General features: G+C 41.8%; 1 protein-coding gene across 1 annotated transcript in view; it reads right to left on the bottom strand.

Moving 5' to 3' along the window:
- LOC107708740 (contactin-4-like) overlaps positions 1-10144 on the bottom strand; it is a 143164-nt gene that overhangs the window by 132356 nt on the left and 664 nt on the right. The window lies entirely within an intron of this gene.

Genomic DNA, 10144 nt, shown 5'->3' with positions numbered 1-10144 from the left:
AGAGCAAATCGAGCAAATCACGGACGATTCGCGTCTTTTTAAAGACGCCGTTTCGTCTGTGTCCTTCTGGTTTCCTGTCCTTCCTGTCCTCTGACAACGGCCACGAGCGTTGTCTTCCAGGTCTGGGCATTCAGCACGCTGAAGACGGTTCATGCCCGCACTGCGAGTGCGTGACCATGGCAACGCTGTGATCGCGTCTCTCCGTTCTTAAAGGGAAAGGAGCAGACCCCTCTGTCACTACCCGTCCCGGTTTCTCTGCCACGGAGATTTGAGGGTGACAGTGAGAGCTTCTCCGCCGGGCCACGCCCCACGGACCTCTCACCCCTTCCGCAGCGCTTGTCCTGTGCGGCTGCTGGGTGATTCTGCTGGGCTGTCTTATGGCGGTCCCAGCATGTCATTCGGTGTGCCGCCGGGGGATCAGATGTCAATTGCAGCATCGGGTGATGGGCTGTTGACCTCTGAGGATGAAGATTCGGCGGGGCTGCCCCCCTCGGGTGTTGTCGCCACTGCCGAATCGGACCCAGAGTTGACGGCCATGCTTGCCTGGGCAGCTGTGAGCATCAGGTTGGAGGTGAATACACCGCCAAGACCTGAGCGCTCGCGGCTGGATGATTGGTTTCTCAGTACGGAGCGCAGCTCACAACCGCGTTCTGCTCTGGTTTCTTTTCTTCCCGGAGGTGCATGAGGAAGTGATGTAGTCGTGGACAGCCCCTTTTATGGCCAGAAGCCGCTCGTCTCCTTCCTCCGTCTTCACTACCCTCGATGGCGGGGCGGCTAGGGGGTGCGTCGACATTCCCCAGGTGGAGAGAGCGATTGCGGTGCACCTGTGCCCGCAAAACGCCGCCACTTGGAGGAATTGTCCGCGTCTCCCGTCCAAAGCCTATAAGCTCGGCGGCGGCTTTCGCTGTCAAAGCTTACAGTGCTGCGGGCCAAGCTGCCTCTGCCCTGCATGCCATGGCAATCCTGCAAGCTCACCAAGTCAAGGCCTTAATAAATGCACGAGGGTAGTACCGGCCCGAGGTTGATGCAGGAGCTGCGTACGGCGACTGAGTTCGCCCTCTGGGCGACGGAAGTCACGATGCGGTCCCTCGGGAAGGCGATGTCCACTCTGGTGGTCCAGGAGTGCCATCTCTGGCTCAGCCTGGTCGAGATGAGAGAAGTTGACAAAGTGCACGTTCTTGACGCTCCCATCTCCCAGGCTGGCCTGTGCGGCGACGCTGTCGAGGGCTGTGCCCAGCGGTTCTCAGCAGTACAACAAGCAGACTGAGGCCATACAGCACATCTTGCCCCGACGTGATCCTCCAGCTGTCACCGTTCCGTCGCGGGCTGTGTCTCAGCCTGCTCGTCGCCGTTGGCCGCCCTCCTGCGTCCTCCGCCCCGCGCTGAGACATCGTTGAGGCTGGCGCGTCGAGCCCCACGCAGGAGAGCGGCGCCCCCCCTGTCTCATCCAGAGTGTTGCCTCCTCTTGGCGCACGGCGCCTCTCTGGCAGACATCTGTCGAGCTGCAGGCTGGGCGACACCTAACACCTTCGCGAGGTTTTACAACCTTCGTGTAGAGCTGGTTTCTTCCCGTGTGTTGGGTAACAGGTAATTGGCGGGAAGATCTGGCTCGGTGTCACGCTTGCTGCGCCATTCCCCCTCACACGGGGATGCAAGCACCTTTGTTCTCCCAGTAGAGTTCCCCAGTTGGCGAACCCTGGTCGAACATCCTCCAGCACCCCCGGCAGTCAGACTTGGCGGAGCAGGCCCAGTACTGGTGTTAGCATGCCCGGAGTCCCGGCCAGCCCCTGTCCTTGGCTAGGTGTCCATATGGCTTGATTCCCTACGGATAATCCCATATGTGTATTCTTCCATGGTAATGTTTCCCTCTCGGTAAACCCGTGTCTTCCCTTGACAGACCCGCTCTGTCAGTCTCTTCTGGCAGTTGTTTCATCTAGCCAATTTTCATTGGCGTTTTCTCTTAAACTCAGAGATGATTGGCCTCCCAAGTGAGACCCCATATGTCGTTCGACATAATGTCTCCGTTCCCTCCATCAGGGAACGAGGGTTACGTACGTAACCGAGATGTTCTGGCGCCTCCGTCTCAATATACTGTACAACGCAACATAATTTACATTCACATCAAACGTTAACTCATTTCCCCATCGTTCTGCCAGGCTGAAAGAACAAATAGGAAAGATTTGAAGCAATCTTCACTGAAGGTTGAAAAAACTTTTTGTGGAAGGAACAGCAGCATGGCCTTCTCCAGCAGCGATGTACTCACCGTTGGTCCCCTTCGGTACCAAGGTCAGTGAATTTGCGCTGGGGCTTTGGGAAGGTTACGACCTTAGCGTAGCTTTTGTGACACGCTACGGCTTGTCAACAATTGGGTAGAGTTACACTCACGGGACACTGCACTTATTCACAATCACAACACACTGAAGCCTTGCCGGTTAAACATTTCATTTGCGTGCTGTTCTTCTGACGCACTTTTTTCTGAGCGCGTACACCTGAAGCGCGCGCACTAAAAAGCCTGTCAAAAGGTGCCTGATTAGTGGACTCTTATCTTTCGCATCTGATTGCGCTAATACTGTCAAAAACACACAAGGTTTACATATAAACACAGTCTAAAGTAAAAGTAAACAGCTGAGAGAAAAACGGATGCGTGCAGGTCTTAAAGCAACTCTTTTCCTGTCGGTACCAAGGTCAGTGAATTTGCGCTGGGGCTTTGGGAAGGTTACGACCTTAGCGTAGCTTTTGTGGCAAACCATGGCTTGTCTACAATTGCAGCGCCACAGGGTTGTGACGGTGTTCATTTGCGCTAATACTGTCAAAAACACACAAGGTTTACATATAAACACAGTCTAAAGTAAAAGTAAACAGCTGAGAGAAAAACGGATGCGTGCAGGTCTTAAAGCAACTCTTTTCCTGAGCGGGCATGACCATTTGTAAATTTAATGTGTCTGGCTTCCGGTCTCATCCGCGTCCAGCTATTTTTAGCTGTACAAAAAACAACTCGTTTTGCTGCTTGATATTGCAAACTGGTGTGTCTTACCATATTATTTTAATGTATTATCTTAATTATGAACACACTGGTTTGTAGTGCAAACAGTTTTACCATTTACTGCACTTTGTCATTCTTCTCGTTATTTCCCTACAGCGGATAATGAACCGGAAGTCTCACACATTCACAGAAAACGGCTTACTTCCGCGTTGAAAAATAAGGTGGATACCAGCCGTGCCGCGCGGCACGTTTCAGAAGCGGCTCTCCACGCAGCATCGCTAAAGGTAGGTGCCTAGTCTGTTTTTGATGGACGCTAAGTCCAAGCCGCACAGTTCCAATACAAAATAAATACGCTGTGCAGATGAAAACATTTACAAATATTTTATCCTTGTCGTTCATACTTTTAAGTTTATTAACTTCTGCAGCAATCAACTATAAAATAGAGTTAACGGCAGAACGACAGAACAATCGATAGAATGACAGCTAAAACAGTATCCCAGATAGCACAGGCACGTCTGCAAGATGTCTGTTAAAGATCGCTTCATCTGGAACGCATCTGCTGTGTACAAACATCTGATGGACGTCTTTCAGATGTCAGTTTTACATTCATTCTAAATCATAAACATCTTAAAGACATTTTCTAAACATCTTAAAGACATCTGATAGGAAACGTCCTACAGACGTATTGCAGATGAGCAAAAATACGTCTTGCAGATGTAAATGCAGACGTCAAATAGACGTCTCTGTGATGTTCGTGTGCTATCAGGGATGTAGATAAAAGATAGAGTGAACCATATAGGCTAACAAATGATGGAATGAATGACTGAATGAATGACAGATAAAACAATATATTTTATAGGGACAGAATCGCTTTGCAACTTCTCAAACCTGAGCCACTGGGAGATGATTATATTGTGAATTGCCTCAGGCCTTCAGGACATATGTTTGAGACCTAAAAATTATGTATTTAGAGTAAAAGGCTCCACATTTCTATCACTGGTAAGACATGAGGGCCTGGATTTTGCTTCAGCGCAACAATTTGTCAGAATGAATCTGAAATAAAATAAATCGTGACATTTAATACGGTTACTGTATGTAACAGTACAAAATGACTTTCTAAAGAACCTAAGGATCTGACAGCAAATTTGCACCATTTCACATGCAAAAAGTCAATTTTCATAGTCTTAAAGGTACAGCAGCAAACTAAACTGCGTGTTTACATTCAGCACCAGATAAAACATGATAAAAACAGAGCTTTCTATTTCTGCTGCACTTTGCTGGAGCCCCGCCCACACTGAAATCTCATTGGTTGAAAAAACTGCTGCACATACTGTAACGGTATATTGAACATCATATATGTTCCCAGTGGCTTTGAATGTGCTGCATCACGCAGCATTTTCTCTTTCTGTGTGTATACAGACAAATTACATTGTGCCTGGTTAAGACATAGTGTAATGGTCAGAGAGAGGCTGGAAAATTGTAATGAAAAATAAAATTATAGTGTTTTTGAGCACTGGAAAAAAATACTAACATTATAAGTGGACCTAAGGGGGAAAGAAAATGTGTAATCAAAAAAACCCAACATGGCTCCTTTAATGTTATAAAAATCTGTGTTATAACTTTAATAATTATTTTATGTAAATCTATGCACCAGCACAACCACTGCTTACATGTGACCAGTTTTCTTTCTTTTAAGACAGATTACATCATAATTTCTCTCAGAGGCACACATACATCTGAGTATAATCAATTTATCATCTAACCAAACTTTAATCTTACTCAGTAGGCTTTATTCCTCATGGACAGAAGCCTCTTGTTTGTTTTCCAAAGCATAAAGTAGTAGAATGTTTTTAGCACCATCTGAACTCCCCAGAAGATTGGTTTTTTCAATGTATGCTTCAGACACGGGTCACGACGAGGCGTTCCCCATAGCGACCCCTAGAGGACGCAGTGTCTCGTTCCCTACTCAGGGAACCATGGTTACATAAGTAACCTGAGACGATTTCTCATAAGCACTTCAAAACACACCCATGTGGTTTGGCAGCACTTTGCTGATTAAACAATTTGCCCGACATGGCCATCATTAAAGCACATCATATACGACATCTCTATCTGACATCTTAAGTTTTCTAGAGGGAAGAACTATCAGTGAGCACTTTAAAGGTAAATAATAAAACTGGAATCACAGAACCAGTAGTTAATATAAATGCCTTATCATGTTATGCTCTGCTAATGAAACCCACAATTACCCATATTCCCAAAGGAATATGTTGCACCATGATTGCATAAGAAACAACAGACAATAGGTCTGTAACACATTTAGAAATGGCAGATATGGGATACAGTTCAGTGAATCTGAACTAATTCGGAACCACAGATTATTAGAGACAGATGTGTTGGTTATTAAACAGCCGAAAACCAATTTTCACTTTCCTTTTATATGCTTAAATAATTCTGCACTAACAAAAAATTAATATGGTGTTGCCATGTTTCATATAACATTATACATTAACATTATACATATAATATTGTATATTTATTCTTGGTAAATACCATGGTAATCATTCAGTATCATAGTATATCATAATATTACCATTGCTTTTTCATGGTATACTGCCATTGTAAAACTAAGTCTGGAGTAGAAAAAAAAACTTCCATCCAGAATAAAAAAATTTATGTATTTCTAAGATTTTTTTTAGGCTGTAATGCAAAAAGAAAAAAAAAAATCATAATTTTAATGTGTCTGTAACCCTGAAATCTGAAAATAAAAGCAGCTCACAAGTCCATTCACATAACTGGACATTAATGCATAATAAAAAGGCACAATGGCAGTGTTATTAAAATGAATGATAGCGCTGTTTGTGGCCGGTCTACTTGCAATCATGTATGAGGATCATTACATGAAGCTGAGGAGCTTAAAAATACAGCTTGGAGACATTAAGTGGTATAGTGATAAAAGCAGAATAAGGAAGAGTACCGCTTTAATGGGAACTTTTTTAAACACGCTGAATACTGAATTTACCCTCACTCAATATTTTGCATATTTGCCCAAACAATAGCTTTAGTCCAAAAATATAACAAACTGACACCAAAGATTTGATTTTTCAGCAATTCCTTTAGACGGGAAGCTTGGAAGCGGGGAAAAAAAAGAAAATTGTACTACACTGATGCACCTCCACTACTCTTAACCTTACATTTTCACCTGTCTTCAAAAATCACTCAATTTCTCATAAAACACATTTTTTGAGGGTTTCCTTTAACTCCATCTGATCCCAGTAACAATACAGCTTTACCTTGCTCAGTTACTGTCCTGAACCCTTAAAAAAGTGTTTCCACTTTAAAAAAAAAAGTGCAATTGTGTGAAAGAGACCTCTACACTATACGCCAGTAGTGTTAAAACAAAAGGGAGACTTCGCTTTCCCAGTAGTATTTATGTCTTTAATTTAGCCTTTTAGCCATCAGTGCTAAACACTCTGAACACTATTAATAAACCATCGGACCCAGTGCTTTGTGCACAAGTGCATTCATTACACACTTTTTGCACACTCTCGAGAGGTATCTGAGATATAATAATTTCTAGCACCAGAGGGATTGTTTTTCCTAATTGACAGCCATCTTAGATCCATTAGTACACTGCTGTCAGTATACCCGGCTTTGATCTGTGATGTCAGCTGGATCAATTTCAATGCTTGGCAAATATGCAAATAATTCCGTAGCAGAGACGTGTCAAAGGCACTCAGCATATGCTTGCGCTAAGACACTGGCTGTCTCTCGATAAAAAGAAAGAAGGGGGTGGAAGAGAGCGTGAAAAGGGCTTTCTCTTTTTTTGAGAAAAAATAAACCGACTTTGAGATTCAACAACGGCTAGATGGGGAGCGAAAAAAAATCATCTTAATATGACACAAGAGGCTTACAAGTCTCAGCATGCGCACAGGCGAAAGAAGTATCATGGGCCCACAGCCTCTCTGTGCATAATAATGTTTTGAAAAATCGCACGCCGCTGTTTGCTTTTAAAAACCTACAGAGTGCAGCGGCAAAAGGAGAGTCTCTTACTGGAGGCGCAAGGCGGTTGACAGAGAGCATTTGTCTTTATTTGCTGGGCTTCACCCTGATTTACCGCACGGTCTGCTGGAAGAGGAGAGCCCCTAGATTAGACGCTAACGGACTTCTCAGGACACTGTCCAAAATGCTATTTTGCCTGGCGTGAGAGTGGCCAGCTGTGTCTTGACCACATGTAAATGACGGCTTTGTTGCTTTTTAACTCGGGCCGCCCACTGCATCCTCTCTATGTAAACAAAAAAGTTGCAGTCGCTTAGGAGGATACAGTAACAACAAGAGAGACCTGAGGGGCTCTACATTTCCCTGAAGGAAGCAACATGGTGTAAATCTCCTAGCAAAGATGACGGGTATTCAAAATACTACATTAATCAAAACACTTAAAGGGATAGTTCACCCAAAAATGAAAATTCTATCATTTACTCACCCTCATGCACTGTAAAAAATTGGTGTATAAACAACTTTCACTCAGAAATTGCTAGTAAATTTCAGAAACAGTTACAAAGAAAAAGCAAGTAACACATTGAATTGAATGTGAAATGTTGAAGTAGAAAAACTGAAATAATATTTTCTGAAAACATACTCAAATAATTGTTTTTATTTACTTTTATTTATTAAGTATATTGAAAAATCTTCTTTGAGAGTGTATTGTTACAAACCTATAAGAATTTCTTCTATGGAACAACACAAAAGATTATATTTTGAAGAACATTTGGGAACAAGCAACATTGACTTTAATTTTATAGAGAAAAAACAATCCCCCAAAGAAACTATCAGGTTTGGAATGACCAAAAAAAAAAAAAAGATTTTAAATTTTTGGCTGACATGTAACTAACAAGCATCCTGTGCATGTGTTTTTAACGATAACCACCTCAGATCTGCATGCTTCCCATAAAAGCTGTTTTTATTGTAATATTCATTATTTTTTTATGTTTTTATTATTTAAAAAAATTATTTCACAAGTGTCAACAGAGTGATCACAATCTCTGCTAACACTTTTATGCAAGAAAGTTACAATTAATGTCACCATATTTTACTTATTAGTCGCCTTCACACGTCTGTTGCCAGTAAATTGAAAATGAAGTGTAAAATGAAAACGACCTGTAAAACTATTCAACCCTGACCAGCGGGCACATACCACTCATATCTCTAACTTTTCTCAGCAATGAGGAGGAAAGTATATGTTATATAGAAGTGGCCTTCCTGACAGATTTTCTCAATGCTTCCACCAGCAGACACCATCCATTGAAATTTGTATGAAATGCAACCACCCCAGAATCTTTTTAATGTCACTTGCACTACATCACTTCTGACAGGCCGCCACACTTACCATAAGAACACACTCGCTCTTGCTCTCATACTTTCGTCTTGATAATGTTGGTAACTATTTGTGACCGTGTATATATCAAAAGGCCATCCAAAACGGCTTAGATGTTAGATGTTAGCCTGATTGATACAAATCTCATTTGCATGCATGCATGCAATCACATGTGTATTGTGACATGAACATAAACCAGGTTGCTTTGAAAGAAAGTCTTCACTGCGAGCGAAAGATAATCATACAACATGTCCTGCATTGTTATAGCCTGACCAGTGATTAACATTAAATATGATCCACGTAAAACCTCATCTGCTTGGCCACCAGACGAGATGAGATTGTACTCAATGCAGGGAGCTGCAGTCTGTGATGCTGAGCGACAGATGCTAGATAAGTCTATCCAATCACATATACAAATGAGGTCTATAATTCAGTTTTATTTTGATCGCTCATCTTTGCCTACAGAACCCCAACACCCAAATATTGTGAGCCATATAGTGGCTAAGTCAATAAATAAATCAAACAAGGAGCAAAATATAAGGAAGCTATGACTTTTAACATGTGATGCAGAAAGTAAACCCTTCAAGGGAAATAAATAAATAAATTCTGAGTGGTTTATGGAGTTTGTGGACAGCAATAATCAGTAAATCCGGCCAGATTAAGCGATGGAGGGACAGTGAGAGCGGATTAATAAACATCTGCGGAGGCACTAGTCTCCAACATGACGCTCTCTATCCGAATCAAACCCAGAGCATATCAGATCATTAAACCCAGCGCAACATGTCTCAAAGCATCGGTAATGCACACCCGTCCTGACGTTAATGCGCTCTGTACACAACCCAACACCAGCTGTTTCAGTAAGGAAGATCAATTCGAGCAAGCTTTGAAAAGTCAACAGTGATGATAACTTTCACAGCAAACATCAAGATGCTTGTCACTTTCACTTGATTAAAAGTGACAAACAAACATTTACTTTTTGAAATAAACAACTAGCTTTAGTATATGTAGAAAATTAAATATCATGAACAACGTGATGAACATACACACACACTATATATATAGTACATGTTAATTTATACTATACAGTGTATATACTGTATATGTTCATCATCAACAGCAAAATACAAGTGAAAAGTCACATGATAGTCTCCACGTGATTGGCTGATCACACTGTCAGCTGGATAATGTTATCGTAGCAGGTGCAAAAACCGGCCTGAATGTGTCAAACTAGTGAAAATGGGCAGACTCGTTACAGAGTAAACAACTCACCCACTCACATATCATATCTGTCATCAACTTGAAATGACTTGAAACACAAAATGATCTGTGAGTGATACAGTTTTTAGTTAATAAACTAAAGGTTGCCGCCATCATAACACCTGCAGTGCTTACTGAGGATATGATGAATAATGATCCCAAAGAAGGTCACTTTTAGCAATAACAACCAAACATGAGTTTGAATTAATAAAAATATACAAAGTATTCTTGCTAGTTTTCTGCAGTAGTAAAATTACTTTTGAAGCAATGCAAAACTTAAAAAAATGTTGTTCATGAGAATTGGTTTTATACATGGTTTTATACATAGCACATACAAATAATAAAAAATGAATACAAATATTTTTATTTAAATTATGTTCCAAATAAGAAATGAGCAATGAGCCCAGTAAACATAACACTGGAACAATAATGGACCAAAACGACTGCAGAGAAAGGACTTTGCAGAGTAACCACATCACTACTATATATACATATATATATATATATATATATATATATATATAATTACT

The sequence above is a fragment of the Sinocyclocheilus rhinocerous genome, unplaced genomic scaffold (assembly GCF_001515625.1).
Source record: "Sinocyclocheilus rhinocerous isolate Xijiao unplaced genomic scaffold, SAMN03320098_v1.1 scaffold1107, whole genome shotgun sequence".
In the NCBI taxonomy this organism is placed as follows: Eukaryota; Metazoa; Chordata; class Actinopteri; order Cypriniformes; family Cyprinidae; genus Sinocyclocheilus; species Sinocyclocheilus rhinocerous.
The sequence above is the reverse complement of the archived record's forward strand: the minus strand, read 5'-3'. Positions and strand labels throughout refer to the sequence as shown.